Raw genomic sequence first — 18,246 nt, 5'->3', positions numbered from 1 at the left:
CAGGCATATCTGAACCAACAGAAGTTGCAGAAGAAAAAGGCAAGGCAGAGGCCACAATAAACGAGTCCCCAGCGCCAGTATCTCGCAAGATCTTAACACGCACCCGTTCATCACTGCCCACCAGAGAAACAACGCCCTCTGTAATGAACGGTAAAAATGATTTCAACTCCGGAGTAATCTTAGACACTTTTGAACCTGCAGAAGCCACAGTGCACATCGTAGGCATTCGATTTGGGGAGCCCTGTTTAGAACGGCCTTTCAATGCGTAGCAGTCACTCTTCCAGTGACCCCTCTTGTGACAATAGTTACAAACCTTTTCAGAGTCACGCAACAATCTGCTACCCCTAGCCTCCCCTTCAGATGCTTTCCTTGGGGCAGACATGGGCCTATCCCCTCGATAACTCAGACCAGCCCCAGGAGAATTACCTATAGCATGAGTTAAATAAAAGTCGTCAGCAAGCGCAGCTGCCTCCTTGACCGTTCTCACACCACGCTCACCAATATAAACCGAGATGCGCTCTGAAACAGAATTCTTAAACTGCTCCATCAGGATCAACTCTTTCAAATCACCAAGTGTCTTCACCCCAGCTGAAGAACACCAGCTCTCAAAATGTGTCGTCAAATCACGCATGAACTCTAAATGGGACCTCTCACCACGCTTCCATCCACGGAACCTCTGACGGTATGCCTCAGGGACCAGTTCATAAGCTTTTAAGACAGCGGCCTTAACCTCTGTATATCTGGAACTTCTAACATTCCCAAAAGCAGACACAGCCTGTTGAGCTTTGCCTGTCAAGACACATTGTAACATTAGCACACAAGTTAACTCAGACCACCCTCGTGCCTCTGATAACTGCTCAAACAACGAAAAAAACGTCTCTGGATCTCGCTCATTAAACTTTGGAACCAATTTCAAATCACTCAGCTCATCTCTAGGTACATGGTCTCCTGAAGACCTCGCCCCGTGACTCAAATTTTCAACTCCTCCCTGTCTCATCAATTCAAGTCTCTCACGCTCCACTGTTAGCTGTAACATAAGTAGCTCTTTTTGCTGCTCAAAAGACAAATTAGAACTCTGCAATGACTGCAACAATGAAGCTGCAGCAACAGGCTGCTCTTCCCCCTTCAAAACTCCCGCCTCCATCAATTTCAGTTTTAACTCAGATCTAACAACATCTTTCAGCCTTCTGGTATCTCCAATGTCCACTCCATAATGCTCCGACAGTGCAATCAATTGTTTCTTTGTGAAAATATCCAAGCCAGAATGACATGGGGATTCCACAAAGTCTTCAACCACTTCATCCATGGCTACACCAAGCAAGGGGACAGAAGCGCAAGTGATATCTTAGTGATGTCACAACAAAGCCGAGGATCTCCGCTAGTCTAACAAGAACACTATTCTACCTTCCCCCCTAGTCTTCAGAGGCGTATCGGTGGGACTTACGAGTTACGCACAGCGGCTATGACAGCCCTGCCACACCCCGAGCAGACGAAAGGGAAACAAGGAAGTGGATGCTACAACCCGCTATAGCCTCCGTCCCTTACCCCCCCAGCGGACACCCCCCTTGTGAGAGAGCCGCCTAAACCTACAAGGAGAATCCCCGTCTTTTAACACACATGAACATCACAAGTTATACACTTACCTACCAGCTTCCCAACAGCTACAGCTGACTAAAGCCACGGATGAACAAAACACTCCTGTTCTGCACCACACAACACCAAACAGGCCACAAACCAGCCGCGTCTCCCTGAGCGCGCATCTGTCCAAATAAGGCAAATGACGTCACGGGGAAACCCCTGCACGCCACACAAACCGCGCGTAATCAAAACCAAAACGTAAATACCGAAACCGAGACTACTACCCAAACGCGCCCCAGTAACCAGTTACAAATTAACAAGGTTAACAAAACAAAACACAAGTTAACCCAAACAACACAAATTCCTACCGCTCCAAACACGTCTGCCACCCGTGCGCGAGCTGGTAGATCCCGGACGAGCCCCCACGTTTGTTACAACTGGCTCGGTGTTGCAACAAAACGGAGGGAGACGGAGACCGGTTAACGTGCAAAGATTTATTCACAAAAGACAAAAAAGGATAAGAAACGAGAATTAAAGTAACACAAACTACATTAACTAAAATGTGCGTAGTGAAGCGGGGAGCAGCGCCGGCAAGCTGGAACACGCCAGGGCGGAGCCAGGCAACCGGTCCAAGAGAGAGACCGAGAGCACTTGCAGGCAGCACTTAAATAGGCCAGGGCAGGTGTGGCAACAAGCTGCACCTGGACAGGAAAAGGGCACCACAGGAGAGAGCCACAAAAACAAAGCAACCCCCCCCATTAAAGGGCCTAGCCCGTAACAGTCGGGTCCTGTCCTTCTTCTTGTCTCTGAGTCTGTTCTGTGTCTCCGTCCTGTTTCCTGTGCCCTGTCGATGTCTTGGTTTTTGTCTTTCAGGTCCTGTTCCCTCGTCTTGTCCGTCGCCTCCCCTCGGGCGCCGCCCGGTGTGCGCGCCTTTGGGGGGGGGGTTCTGTCACGTCCTGCTCCGTCCGATCTTCGTGTGTGCCACGCCCACCTCATTACCTCGTGTTAGTCCCTGATTGTACTCACCTATTGCCTGTTCCTTTTGCTCTTGTGTATTTAGTCCGCGTCCGAGTCCAGTCCCGTCAGATCTGTCATTGAAGTCTGTAGTGTCCGGATGTTTGTGCCTGTCAGCCTTTTGTCGTCGTCAATAAAACCTCGTTCACCAGTAAGCACGGCTCCATTCGCCTGCTTTCCGGCTCGCCTGCCCCGCAACTCTGACAATACCTTTATACAATGGGGTTTAAATGTACATCAGTTCTAATATGAATTAAGTGAATAAAATGTCACCAATCCTACACAATTCAAATAACAAAACTTGGAAAAACTAGGTAATTATTTCAATGTGATAATATTGAAAGTGAGAAGAACACTAAAATAACGGAAAAAATATGTAAATCTCTCTTAAATTTCAAATTCAACATATAATTCTTGAATTCCTGTCGAGTGAGTTGCATAGTGCTAATATAAACACAAATCAGAACTAAAACAACTAAGGATCGCACTTTTCTCTATATGTATATTATGCAAAATGCACAGAAGCTATTCAAGGGAAAAGTTCATTTTCAGTCAATGACTCTTTCAAATGCCATAAACTTCACTCCAGCACAATTTCTCAATGCCTGTAACTTAGGTTTGAGCTGCTTTCTCCCATCATCAAGATTTAAAAGGACAATCTGGATAAACTCAAAAAAGCCACTTAGCTTTTCAGGGTAGCTCAAATGGAGAGCATATATCAGTCCAAACAAAATCACTAGTGCATCAGTCCAAGATCTGTGGGACATTACAACCTGACCCTCAAGGATGATTGACACATGGCGTGTGTCAAAGGGAATTTCTCCAGGCACTTCCTCTTTACTGACCACAGCCACAAGAACCACTGTTCCCTCATGGTCTGCGTCCAACTCATCCTGAAAAGAAAATACATATTATAAATGTGTGAAAGTAATTGAACAAATCATCAAGCCAGTGATAATTTCGTTGACGAAATATTTTCGTTATAATTTTCGTCAACGACAAATTTTCACTGACGAAAACGAGACGATAACTAAATAAAAATTAAGTGATGATGACGAAAACTATAATAAAAATATATTGACATTTTCGTTAACTAATAAAAACGAGACGAAAATGTGAGTGAGGGACGTTTTTGGAAATGATCCAATCAGAATTAATCTTGGTGCGTGGCGCGTTGAGACGCACACGCACATTTGAAAATTAAGATACTGATTCACCTTGCGACGCGAGATGCGACAGTACATCTTGCATACATTGGTGGGTGTCTGTCTGACTTAAACTAAAATGACATGGCAATGGCTGGGAGAAAAAGAAGAGAAGATATATGGAATAATTTCACGTTTGATGTCAAGACAAACAAGACCTTGTGTAAACCGTGTGGAGCGGAAATCGCTGGTAAAAATACAACAAATCTAAAGCGACATCTGCAAGGTAATTTTTTCAGGTCATGCAGTATTTGCAATGGCATTACTGCCAAATACAGTTTTTCTTTTAAATAATTTGGAGTTGCACTTTTGCTTTACAGAATGAAGAATGTCATATGCAAGTTGCATATCTAATTTTTGGTTTTTATGGAAAGACGATATTCCACATATTTAATGAGACTTGGCTTTATTTAATTTTAAGTTAGAATATTTTGTATATTACCACGGTTTAACTAAATTACATTTAAATTAAACCCAATATATTTTAGTCAACTAAATCTACAGTAGATTTAGTCGACTAAAATCTTATGCTTTTTAGTCGACTAAAACTAGACTAAAACTAAAACAAAACAGATGACTAAAATATGACTAAAACTAAAATTGCATTTTAGTCAAAAGACTATGACTAAAACTAAATTGAAATCTGCTGTCAAAATTAACACTGCATCAAGCTAGTAAAAGGAACAAAAAAAGAACAAACTGTAAGTTTGGGCATTTGCTAGGCAGTAACTTGGTGCACTATGTGTTAATGTCTTAGTACTGCAATGTGCTGTTTCACAATATATCACACAAAGTTAAGAACAATACCTTGCAGGTCTTGAAGACCTCTGATGAATCCTCCTTTAAATAAATAGGTAGGCCGGCTAAGGCTGCTGTTCTGGCTGCATTGATGTCATTCTTATCCTGTAGCACAGACAAGACATGCATAGTAGATGTTAGAATGGAGTGTTCAAGTTGAACCACACACACAAATACACTATATACCCACCCGTTCCTCATATGCCATCAAAACTTTTTCCATCTTGTGACCAAAACTTCCAGTCCTCCTTTTTTTGTACAGCGTCAGCAGCCGAGGTGTATACTTGTTAAGTGCAGAAAAGAAGGAAAATGGCAGATTTTGATTGGTGATTCTGTGGAATTCACTGTAGAGCTGAATGGAAAACAAAAAAACAGATTAGCTGGCATCATCCATTTTCACAGCTGTAAGCCTTGGGAGATGAGGAAAAATATTTCTCAGATATTTTCAAAAATCAGACATACGTGTTAAACTACACATATTTTTGAAACTTTATCTATATATTAAAAGTGTGACAATAATGACTTCCTTTTCAAATTTTACTCACTTGGGCTTCACAAAAGAGTGCAGGCCATCTGTCTTTTAGATCTGCAACAGGGGGAGCTGAATTTACAATTTCTTCACGTCGGAGTGCAAAGGTGTGCAGCATATGTTGATGAATGAGAATCATGTCTCTTTCTATGAATGCCTTCTTAAGCTGCTCCGCAATTTCAAGCCTCTGTGCCTCCATTGTGTCCTTAGTCTGTCCATGGGGATTATTAGGAAGGAAGTTAATTTCCCCTCTTCTTGGTCTTTTAATGGCCCTGGATGCTGCACCCTCTAGATTGTTCCTGCTGCGCTTTCCTGCATTTACAGCTACATCTTTTATGCCAGCCCTGCTCAGTTTGGTCCTGTAGTTGCCCATCTTGAAACGCAAACTATTTTTCCAACCATCATACCCCGATTTAGAACCGTTTTGGTCACAAGACACGGGTGTTTACTCACAAGAGCTTCTGCAGCTTTGCCTAGCTCTCTAAGTTTATAGATTTCAGCAGCCATTACATCCAATATGTTGTGTTTCTGATCCCTGGTCAATTTGATAATTTCCCCCTCTTTCACAAATGCAGTGTTACCCTCTCTGAGAGCATATTCCACCTCATATGAAAATGTTGGAATTATAAATACTTCTGGCCACCGACAAAGGCGCTCTGGCGAATTAGTATTATCAGACAGTAACACAGTGTCACCTGTACTGTTTGAACTGACATCAAAATCAACTAATTTAACTATCTTAATTGATGCTTTGGATGGTAGATCTTCTATGTTAACTAAATTAAGGCATTGTCGAATTCTGGGTCCTGAAACTGAAGGCGAAAATCATAGGTCAAGTTCAACTTATTTTTCACCTCAAATATGAGGGCATTTACAGTTTCAGGACGTGAAGGCAAAGTAAGCCTCTCAGCATTGAGGTCATCAAGGATGACCCTGAGTTTCAGAACATCAGTTGGTTCCATTTGCATTGGGCCTGCACCTGTAACAAAAAAAAACAAAGAGCTGCTGCCAGTGTTTACTATATGACCACTACACTAGTAAATGACCTCAGCTGTTATTGCTTTATAACCTTTGAGACGGACATCCTATAATGCATGGGTCACACTGTAAAACAGATTACCTTTAAATACCTTGACTGTCTTGTCCAGGAAAGCTTCCTTCTAATCCCAAAAAAGTTACACTTTTAGTCTGACATAGGAATGAAATGTTTAGTTGTGAGAATTAGCTTACCTGACAATTTATAGGCAAAAAATGGCATTTGATCAGTTAGCTGACACACTGATTTCACTGTATGGCCTTCATGATCTGTTAACTCATATGACCGCAAATGCTCAATATACCAGGTGTATCCAATGAGTAAAATGTTCTTTATCTCTTTAAACTCAGGTAAGGCAGCATGTAGTCCAGTGCAGACAAACATGCCAACCACAAAATTCGTGCCTTCAACAGTTGCCTGTTTTGTGCCATACACAATACTGCTGTTTGTGAGGCTTGAGATGAACATGTGGGTATCGGTGGGCAAAGATGTTACAAAGAGAGATTCCATTTTTGAAATCTGAAGTGGTGGCTTCAAAAATCTTGGCGATGAGAAATAGAAGGCCATCATTTTTTGGTGTCTCTCTGCCAAGGTTTTCAGCACATTTTTGTAGTTATGAGTGTCATGTATAATTTTCTTAAATACTTTGTGCTTCTCCTCAAATCTCATTGTCCAGAGATGCACCAGAGGACCAAAGCACTTTATGAGATGTGGATAATGTTCAATATAGTGATGCTTTGGTCATAATTGTAAGCTGGGGAAGACTTCCTGAAACAGTTGTCTGTGATCTGAAATCTTACAGGCCATGTACTGAATGGTTTCATCTGTGAAAGAATGAGACAAAGCAAGTTCAACTATGTCCTTCAAGTTCATTAGTACTTCCCATAATTTATCCCCCTCTGGTACTCTTGAACCTATGAGAACAGGAAGCAGTCTGAGTAGTGTGTTGTTCTCATGCCCATTCCCACCAACCGTTCCTCGAGTGGCAAAATTTTGAGGAATTTGGTGAGGGCGGTCAACTTTGTCAGTATGCTGGTATGGAAAAGATATTATTACCCTATTCAAGTTATCCAAAGTAAAATATCTCTTTGCAATCAAACCTTTCAAACAATGTGCCAATTCCACAGGTATCACACCTTCAAACAGGTCATGCAAGATGTCTGGTGGAAATCCTGTGATAGGATGGAAATGAGAAAGATGGTCAGAGAGAACACAACTGTGATTTACACCATACATCTCATCACTGCTGTTTTCCTGAGTTTTTTGAACAAGGTTATCATGCAGATCTTTGGTTCTCATCTCAAAATTGAACGCATCTGATGTTTGCATCTCTGTCAGACTGGCAAGACAAAATCGGCAGAAATATCTTGACCTGAAACTCTGACTGAAACCAGCTAGTCCAGGGTCAGCGAGGTTATCAGCTACAACTAGGGATGCAAATTATCGAGTAATTCATTAATCAATAGTTGTTTCATCTTATCGATCGATGATCGATTAATTGCTAAGCGGCAATTTTTCTGAGAAGCTGAATTTCCCTCTGAATAGGTTCCATCTACTGCAGGGGGTATTCAACTAAAATTTAAAGAGGTCCAGTTAGAGAAAAATTCTTGAAGCAAAGGTCCGGAAGATTATAATGTCTAACTATTTAATAGTGTGATATATATTTAAGTAGCCTATTAGTTGCATCAACATTCTATGTAATCAGTACCTGACTGTCAAATAAAATTAATTCAGTACAATTCAAAATCGTTTTGACATTTATTGTCACGTGACATAGAACTTATGCCAGCTGGCTGGAGTGAGATTTTCAATTCGAGATGTCTGCACACATGTAACAGCTTCTTACCTTGTAAATAGTCTGCTTTTGTATTTAACCATGTAAATACACTTTTGACGTAATTTTAGGTTTTATAATGGAATAATATAGATTTGCCGTAAGATTTCCAGTTCCAGTCTGAAAGCCTGAGTGTCATGCCAGATGCTTGACATTTGGCAACCCTGAAAACGTACATTTTTTGTTTCACATGAGTTTATTTATATAACAGATAACATTACTTTATACATATGTTAAAATGCAGAAACTTCAACGAACATGAAATCAACAATAAACTAGTTACGTCTATTTATCCAACGTGTTATATAATACATATTGTATTTGAAAACTTTTCAGCTTTACAATTTCAGGAGAGTGCAGCCACTCTGTTAGGAACATTACGCTTTTAGTTTGCGGGTGTTAGCTTCGCTGCTGCTAATAACATGAAAGGCACATTAGCGCAGACAAAGGGCTGCATATGCCGAACTATACGTCTTGCTTGGCGGTCAAAGGCGTTTTTACGTTCATTGGCGGTTCTACTGCTAAACCACTACCGAAAAAACTACAAACGCTGCGCCGGTTAAAATAAAAAACCGTCAGGTTTTAAATAATAACTAAATGTTTTGGCTGTCTGTCCGGGTCCGTATGGGACAGTTTCTGGGTCCGGACCCGGACCGCCTGTTAGTGACCGCTGATCTACTGTATACGTAACATAGAATGCTATCTTCTATATGATATGAAGAAAAAATGCAAATCATATTCCTTAATCAAAGGTTTATTCTGAGCTCACTTGAAGTGGCTCCATACTGCACTCCGTTTTGCCCTCTTCATCCTGTGTACCGTTTCTCTTTTATCTGTTGTTTGCTTGTGTTCCCGCGTGTGCGTCAAGTACGTCTGACGTCAAGTGCGCCCCACGAGGACTGGCAAGGAATTATGGGTTCAAAATACAATTAATTGCAATTAATTAATTTTAATCGAGTAATTTCTTATCGACAATTAATTGATAATCGATTAATTGCTTACATCCCTAGCTACAACAGAGTACACCGTGCCTTTGAGACAATCACCAAATGTTTCAATGAAGACACTGTATTCTTCAAGAGTTTTCAGGTCACGCAAGAGAGGTGCAAAAAGCTTTGCATATCCAAACTGCCATACATTATTTGAATTGCACAAAAGGGCAAGTTGTGTGGAGTGAAGGGCTGAGCGGTACTTCACTGGCAGGTTAGCTAATGTCCAATAAACCGCACACACTTTGTGTATTTTCTTTGATGTTCCTAGAGGGTTTGCAATTTCAAAATCATCAATATAGAGAATGATTGATCATTTCTGACCCTCAGCTGAGAGAAGCAGATTCTCGTGGTAGAAGGAGCCATCACAGTATGATGAATACTGTCCAGATATCTGCACAGTGGTTTCTTTGACTTTCTCAAACACATCTGTTTTTTTCAATAACAATTGCAGAGATGTCAGTATAGGCACATACATATATGTACAGTATGCTGTGACAACTCAATAATGTACTATGTGGGTTTAACAAATGGAAATTCATAATATGATTTTCTCCTCTTAACTGTTGACAGTGGTCCTTCAGAGGTAACATTTATGCAAAACATTACTCTCTAAAACTGCCTGGACTGTCTCATTTACAAGTTGGTCAGTAAAAGAGCAGTTATGTTTTTTCAGTATCTTGATGATAGATTCTCTGACTACAGGTTCTGAGAGAAAACAACTGATCAATATGCTCAATTATTTCTTGTGTTGCTCTTTGTGATACATGGAGAATAGTTTCCATTTTCAAGAAGAAGCCAGCCAGGTTATACTGTAATTGTTCCTCTAAATTGTCAGTGCTGCTAGCTGCTTTAGATATGAATTCATTTTCATCCAAGGATTCTGCTGGTCCTTGCTCGAAGTCAGTATCCTGAGAAAAGTTTGATACACCCTGCACTACTACTGACACATCATAGTCAGGTGTATTTTGATGATCCCTGCATTTATGAGCATTATATGTGGAGTAAACATTTGTTTTAAACTTGCAAGCCTTAAACAGACATGGCACCATTTCTTTCCGTCTTAAATGACCCCTGAGATGAATAAATATATCCCTCTCAACAAAAGGTTGCTTAAAATTACACACAGGACAATGAAATACCAGATTGAATGTTATATCAAGACTGTCCCTAGCTACCACTCTTTTCTCATCATGTAATCTTGATAAATGGATTTTCAGTGCATTGAAAGTGCTAAATGTGGACATGCAATTGTCATACAGACAAGGTAAAGGTGAAACTGTGGAATACTGTCCATGATAGAGTCTGTAATGTCGCAATAACTGTACTTTTAAGGCAGTAGAAAAGCCACACAATTTACATTTCCACATATTTAATATTACCAGTATTGATACCAATTCAACCCAGCCTATCTGTAGCTAACATTATTTTACAATCAGTTAGGTTACTTGCATTCACTTTTTAAGCTGCACAACTAACGTTAACACGGTTTTTAAAAAGCGAATGTAAATGTTAGCTACAAGAGTATTTACCTAGCTGCTTGTAAAATAATGTTAGCCAACTACAGCAATATTAGTTTGCCAGCAAATATTGCTTCAATTGCTTGTTACCAATCTCATGTCTGAGCAACTAAAACCTGTCGTAGCGTCAACACTACATGCTTTTACCAAACAGCCAAACTGTGTGTCGAGTCAAAACGTTACCTGGTATAAAGTACAAATGTACGTTTCAGTCGCCAGTGAAATGACTTCCCAAAAACACGCTGGAGTGCTGTATGCCGACGTCTCCTTCTGCTGTTCCGCTTTTGAGCGTGAACAAGTCCAAGCGCCAAGCCTGCCTCTCTCGCGCGCCTTCTCCCTCTGCGCAAAGTTAACGGGCGTTTCCGCCAAGTTCAGAGTTTAAATTTTTGCCAGAATGCCCAGTCTGTTTTTTTGTCTCCTACATATATTTAAAACGTAGTTATTAAAAGGTTATTCCACCAATAAGTTTGTAGTGGTCGACTTCGTTTGGGAACGTTATTCTTTTTGTCACAATCTAAAAATTTGACCACTTCTGTGAAATGAACATTGGTAGACTGTTTTACGCGTTAAATGGTAGGTTACCAGTCACGGTAAAACAACCGTGTGGGTCCCAACGTCCACTTCTTTATTTGCATATTCAAAACAAAAACTTTATTGCTCCTCTGACACATATTCCTTCCGGCAGTTGCAAACCAAAATTAACCGGAGAAGCATTTTCATGTAATAATATGCTACATAAATTTCAACTTAGAATGGCAGGTTTAAGACAACATATTCCAACCATTTAATTAAACAAAACTACACCATTCTGCATAAGTGGCGCTTACAAAGTTTGTTATAATGCAAGCAAGATGATGTAATTCTCATTAGGCCACTTAAAATTAATAAACTGTTTTACATGATTCAAACTTCTAAAATATTGGTGAGTAGGGGATTTTATATTTTATATTTTTAGCGAAAAGACGAACGGCAACAGAGATATACTAAAACTAGAAAAGTTCTCAAACAGCTCGCGAACAGCTCGTGGGCCCACACACAATCTGACAAACGATAAAAACCATTGTCCGAGAAGCGTCAAATTGAAAAATCCGAGGCTGACATTCAAGATTTTTCACCCACAGTTTTTGAGGTGAAAAAAAACGGATTTATAAAATATAAAATATTAAAAAAATCGAGGCGGCACCAAAAAATTGAGGTGGGCGGCCATGTAAAACAATTTATTAATTTTAAGTGGCCTTAGAGGCTGGAACAAAAAAATGTTATAATTTAAAAAATTATTCTGTTATCAATAGATTGATTTTCTGAAAGAAAATGTATTTTAAAATACTAATGATTGCTGTTGAGTTTTTACCAAATGATACTAACATCCAATCTTTACACTTTATGTGAATCTTCAGAATTGATTACTAGATTACTGGAGCACATTCTGAAGGTTTTATTAAAAACATCCCAAGACAAAAGCCAGCCATTTAAATAATACTAATTCAATTTAGAGAAAATGAGTCAGTGCAACTAACTTGTATAAATCACATCTACTTGAAATGATGCAAAAATCTAAGCACACTCAAATTTATTGAGTTATTACTTCAAAAATTCAATTTTGAGTTCGGTTAATTCATGAGAATGAATTGCCTCAATATTTTGGAGTATCAAGTAATGTTAACTTACTTCTTTGATTAAGATATGTTGTTAGGTTTTACAGTGTAACAAAAAACAGGGAACAGTTAAAAAATGATTTTATAAAGCTAATTCCTGTGTGATCTGAAATTACCCATTTGTGAGGGTGCTTTAATGTATTAGTTATTTTATGTACATTGGAGGAAAAATTATTTGTTTTTTTACGATTGGTCTTTTTTTTTTTTTTCCTGTGTTAGGTACAGTCCAGCTGACATAGCCTTTTTTGGTGAATACACCACCACCATGAGCCCAGTTGCAAAGGCAGTAAACATATTGCAAGGAGAATCCAACATTCAGATGGGATGGCTGCTCCCTATAATCATGACCCTTGTGACCAAACTTGACTAAATGAGAGCATCGCTGAGATTCTGCAAGCCGCTAGTTGATGCCCTCCTAGATGGTTAGAGGAAACGGTTTGGAGATATGACCTCTGATCCTGAATTAGTTGCAGCAGCCATTCTTCATCCGAAGTTTAAAACCTCCTGGACCAGTGATGAAGAGGTCCTTAGGCTCGGTAAGAAATATCCCATCGTTTCCTAATTTCATCTACTGTTTGGAAGACAAAACCTAAATTGTAGTTGCATAAACTTGCAGCTTAATGACAATGTTCTATAAAAATTATGATTAATCTATAATTGTTTCTGATTTAGGCCACAGTTACATTAAGAAGCATCTTCCTGACCATGATGAGGGTGTTCGGTCTGCTGACAACTCCTTAACTACTTCTGATGAAGATGATTTCTTCTCTAATATCAAGCATACTGTACACAGACACAGAAAATAACCAAACAGTTAGATGCATACCTAACATGTGCAGCTGAAGGTGTAACTATGTTGACCGCTTATCCTGCTGTATGTAATCTATCATTTAAGCTAAACACAGCCCTGCCTGCCTCAGCAGCATGTGAGAGGCTTTTTAATACAGCTGGATTGCAGCAATCAGCCCATGCAACTTTGAGAACTAGCTTCTGCTTAAGCTAAATAAGGACTTTTTACGAATTTGAGTAATTTGACCACACTGGGATTGTTTTGACTTGTTAAAAATAAATTGCTTTTTTCTTTGTCAGCTTGTGTTTCATTCTGTAACATTTTACCAATTTCTTATTCTAGAGGTTCTACAAGCTAGTCAGAGGCATTAGGTATTGTGTGTGTTGTGCCAATAATGCAATAATGCGGTGAAAGAAAATGTACTTTTAATACTTAAGTATTTTTAAAAGCAAGTAATTCAGTACTTTAACTTAAGTAAAAATTTGACTGCACGACTTTCACTTGTATTGGAGTAACATTTGACCAGTGGTATCTGTACTTTCACTTAAGTAATGAATGTGAGTACTTTGTCCACCTTTGCCTGAGACAAAGACTGGACTCCTTGGGTACTGCTGGTTTGACAAATTTGGTGAATGAGCAGTTGCTAGAGGAGTCCCAAATGAGGCACATTATCTGCATTGTGAGGGAGCAACAGTTATGGCACTATGGCCATTTGGCGTGTTTCCCTGAGGGTGATCGCAGGATCCTCATTGCTGAGGACCTAAGAGGCTGGACCAGTCGAAGGGGACGCCCACATAACACCTGGCTGCGGCAGATGGATGGCCATTTTTGGAGGGTGGGACTGTATCTGCCTGGGGGATCGCTGACTGGAATCCCAAGGAGTTTTGCTGTGTGGTGGGTGCAGCAACACGCTGCATCTGTGCATGCTCCCCAACCTGACCTGACCTGTTTTTAGACTTCTTTAACGCCTTTGACTCCTTAGAACACCTCTTTCTTCTTAAATATTTGAGTATATTTGGCTTTGGAACTAATTTTTGCTAAGTTCTTTGCCGGAACCCAACGGGACCTGGCTTAATTTCTATCATTTTACACAGGCTCGAGCTTGCGCTTCGGCTTGCGTAGTAAATGAGCGGTCAGGTGATGCATTTCAATTCGCGCGGGAAAGATGCGAAAATGGATGCTGAGGAGGTGAAACGGAGGCTAGCCTCTGGCAATTACGTTTTGGTTGCACCGGCAATGAAAGCAAAGTCTGAGGTGTGGAAAAGTTTTGACCATGTGCATAATGAGAATAATGAGCCAGTTCATTATGTGAAATAGAGAAGATACAACATTCTGCTAAAGTACGACTGCAAAACGACAGGGAATTTGTTGGTGATAAGGCATGTTGATTGAAGCTGTTCCCTTTATCTTAATTTTGTTATTGCCAAATACGCTTCTTAATTTAGAATTAATCTTAATTTAATTTAAGACTCGATTTTATTGGCGCGTTGTGTATGCCTAGGCCTATTTAGAGTGCTGAGATGTTACGATGTTAACAGAGGACTTATTTTATGTCTTTGTTCCAACTTCCAAGTGGCCTATAGCCTACATTAGTCATGAATAAATTATGTTAAAAAAATGTATAAATGACTCATTCTTGACAAAAGGCAAAAGAGTTGTGTGCGTGCGCCCCTTTGAATAATGTCGGGCTGTAAATGAGTTCGGGCTTTTAAAAAGCTGTCAATCAAAATGTACTTGTCGGGGTTGGGCAGAATTCTGTCGGGCTCGGGCCTTGTTGGGCATAACTTTTAAGGCCCTATTACAGCTCTGCCACATTATTCGAATGTTTTATAATGATATTAGCACAATTTAGCAGTAGCATTTCTCTTAGCCGAGGCTGTTCACCAAGGTTTCTTGTGAAAAGGGGTATATGACAGGGTTGCCCTATAAGCTCTCTATTGTTCATAATAGCTGCTGAACTGATGGTAATTTTTCTTAAAAATTCACCTGACATTCAATGAACTGAATTATTAGGGATGGAATTTATAATAAGGCAATTTGCTGATGATACGGGCTTGTTTCTAAAAAATGAACTTATGGTCTCTAAAGAAATCAACAAAATGTATTTTTTCTCAAAGGCTTCTGGTCTGACTTTAAAATCTCAGAAATGTGAGATTTTAACAGTCCTCAATTCGGACTTAGTTTCTGTTGTTAACATCCTGGTAACGAAAGAGGTGAGATATCTTGGCTTAATATTGACAAGTTCTGTGGTTCCATTCATCCATCCATTACCTACCGCTTGTCCGGGGTTCGGGTCGCGGGGGTAGCAGCTTCAGGAGAGATACCCAGACCTCCCTCTCCCCAGCTACCTCTACCAGCTCCTCGGGGGGGACACCGAGGCGTTCCCAGTCCAGCCGAGAGATATAATCCCTCCAGCGTGTCCTGGGTTTACCCCAGGGCCTCCTCCCTGTAGGACATGCATGGAAAACCTCTTTAGGTAGCCGCCCAGGAGGCATCCGCACCAGATGTCCAAACCACCTCAGCTGGCTCCTTTCGACGTGGAGAAGCAGCGATTCTACTTCACCTCGGGGAACCCAGTCGTAAGCCTTTTCCATATCCACAAAACACATGTAGACTGGATAGGCAAACTCCCAGGCCCCCTCCCTTACCCTTGCAAGGGTATAAAGCTGGTCCAATGTTCCACAGCCAGGACGAAAACCGCATTGTTCCTCCTAAATCCAAGATTCGACTATCAATCTCACCCTCCTCTCCAGTACCCCGGAATAGACTTTCCCGGGAAGGCTGAGAAGTATGATCCCCCTGTAGTGGGAACACACCCTCCGGTCCCCCCTCTTAAATAATGGGACCACCACCCCAGTCTGCCAATCCAGCGGCACTGTCCCTGACCTCCATGCACTGTTGATAAGGTGTGTCAGCCACGACAGCCTCACAACATCCAGAGCCTTTAGGTACTCCGGGCGGATCTCGTCCACCTCCGAGGCCCGGCCACCACATAGCTCTTTAACCACCCTGGCCACCTCATCTCCAATGATGGGCAAGCCCCCCCCAGCACCCTCGGGCTCTGTGCCCTCAGATGTCTCAAAGGCAGTGTGTGTAGATGTATCTGAGGCAGGGTTGAGGAGGTCCTCAAAGTATTCCTTCCACCTCCGGGTGATGTCCCCAGGTGAGAGGTCAACAGCACCCCCTCCCCACTATAAATAGTAGGAACCAGGAGCTGCTTCCCCTTCCTGATATTCCGGATGGTTTGCCAGAACCTTTTTGAGGCCGACCGAAAGTCACTTTCCATGGCCTCACCGAACTCCTCCCACGCCCGGTTTTTGCTTCTGCGACCGCCCGAGCCACTTTCCGTCTGGCCTGCCGGTACCCGTCAGCTGCCTCCGGAGACCCCCGGGCTAATAATTCCCGGTAAGCCTCCTTCTTCAGCTTCACGGCCCCCCTCACCTCTGGTGTCCACCATCGGGTACGGGGGTTACCGCCACGACTGGCACCGACCACCCTGCAGCCACAGCTCCATATGGCCGCTTCCACAATGGAGGGCCGGAACAGTGTCCATTCAGACTCAATGTCCCCAACCTCCCCCGATATGCAGTTGGAATTCTGCTGGAGGTGCGAGTTAAAGCTCCAGCAAAACAGGAGCCTCTGCCAGACGTTCCCAGCAGACCCTCACTATGCGCTTGGGCCTACCAGGTCTGACTGACTTCCTCCCCCACCACCTGTGCCAACTCACCACCAGGTGGTGATCAGTTGACAGCTCTGCCCCTCTCTTTACCTGAGTGTCCAAGACGGAAGGCCACAGATCAGATGATACGATTATGAAATCGATCATCGACCTGTAGCCCCGGGCATGTTCGTACCATGTCCACTTATGGACACCCTTATGCTCGAACATGGTGTTCGTTATGGACAAACCATGCATTGCAAAGAAGTCCAATAACAGAACACCGCTCGGGTTCAGATTAGGGAGGCCGTTCCTCCCAATCACCCCCCTCCAGGTCACACTGTCATTGCCCATGTGAGCGTTGAAGTCCCCCAGCAAAACTATGGAATCCCCTCGTGGCGCGCTAACCAGCATACCACTAAGGGAATCCAAGAAGGCCGGGTACTCTGAACCGTCATTCGGCGCATAAGCGCAGATGACAGTCAGAGACTGACCCGAAGGTGCAGGGAGACAGCCCTCTTGTTCACTGGGGTAAACTCCGTTGTTAATGCACCAAGCTGTGGGGCCACCAGTAGCCCCACCCCAGCCCGGCGTCACTCACCCACCACAACTCCAGAAGAAAAGAGTGTCCAGCCCCTCTCCAGGAGATTGGTTCCAGAACCCACGCTATGCGTTGAGGTGAGCCCGACTATATCTAGTCGATATCTCTCAACCTCACGCACAAGCTCAGGCTCCTTCCCCACCAGAGAGGTGACATTCCATGTCCCTAAAGCCAGTTTTGTCAGCCGGGGATCGGACTGCCAGGGCCTCCCTTGGCCGCCACCCGATCCACAATGCACCGAACCCCTGACATTGCCCTTGCGGGTGGTGGGCCCACCTGGAGACAGTCCCGCGTGCCTCTTACGGGTTATGCCTGGCCGGGCCTCACGGGCCAAGCCCCGGCAACCAGGCGCCTGAATCATTGGTTTAGCCGAGATCTGTGTGTACTGGGCCGCATTCTTTTATCTAAAACTGAAGGCCTGTCGAGACTCATCTATCCATGTCATTCTTTGTTTCTGTCTCCCAAATATTAAAAAAATTCTAGCTCTTACATATTTAAGTTTTTTAAGAACAGAACCCATTATTTGCGCAAATCACAGTTAGTCAAGGATTATAAATATGGGGGTTTAAAAACCATAGACTTTGAATCTATAATTGCTGCATGAAAAAATGTCTTTCTCAGCCTTATTCTATCTGGTATCACATTCCTAACAAAATTTTTAATAAGGTGGGTGGGATTGATTTCTTGCTTACATGTGACTTCTTAATGCCAAAAATTTTCAAATTTTCACAAACAAGCATTGGTCTATGGGAAAATGCTTTTTACCGGATTGGTATCACAGTGGGCCTGCGTTCATAGTGGGGTACCGCAGGGTTCAATTTTAGGACCACTATTGTTCCTAATTTACATAAATGATATAGACACCAATATATATAGTAAACTGGTGAAATTTGCAGATGACACCAAGGTGGGTGGTGTAGCAAATACTGAACTAGCAGCTCAGCAGCTACAGCGGGATCTTAATTTAATTAGTGACTGGGCTGACACCTGGCAGATGAAATTTAACATAGACAAATGTAAGGTACTCCATGTAGGGTGC

At 42.0% G+C, this 18,246-nt stretch overlaps 2 long non-coding RNA genes across 3 annotated transcripts; one reads left to right on the top strand and one right to left on the bottom strand.

Moving 5' to 3' along the window:
• Positions 1-3,120: 3,120 nt before the first annotated feature.
• Positions 3,121-11,039, bottom strand: LOC111843344 (uncharacterized). 2 transcript variants are annotated; one of them, XR_011993053.1, is made up of 6 exons: positions 10,687-11,039; positions 5,979-6,103; positions 5,141-5,181; positions 4,786-4,947; positions 4,605-4,700; positions 3,121-3,485 (listed from the first exon to the last, which is right to left on the bottom strand). It is a non-coding gene; the product is annotated as an uncharacterized lncRNA (long non-coding RNA). The 2 variants fall into 2 exon arrangements; XR_011993052.1 differs by having other exon boundaries at positions 5,141-6,103.
• A 128-nt stretch (positions 11,040-11,167) lies between these two features.
• Positions 11,168-13,246, top strand: LOC111843345 (uncharacterized). The gene is made up of 3 exons (XR_002838138.2): positions 11,168-11,223; positions 12,378-12,694; positions 12,831-13,246. It is a non-coding gene; the product is annotated as an uncharacterized lncRNA (long non-coding RNA).
• Positions 13,247-18,246: the final 5,000 nt, after the last annotated feature.

Source organism: Paramormyrops kingsleyae, chromosome 1, assembly GCF_048594095.1.
Source record: "Paramormyrops kingsleyae isolate MSU_618 chromosome 1, PKINGS_0.4, whole genome shotgun sequence".
Classification (NCBI taxonomy): Eukaryota; Metazoa; Chordata; class Actinopteri; order Osteoglossiformes; family Mormyridae; genus Paramormyrops; species Paramormyrops kingsleyae.
The sequence above is the reverse complement of the archived record's forward strand: the minus strand, read 5'-3'. Positions and strand labels throughout refer to the sequence as shown.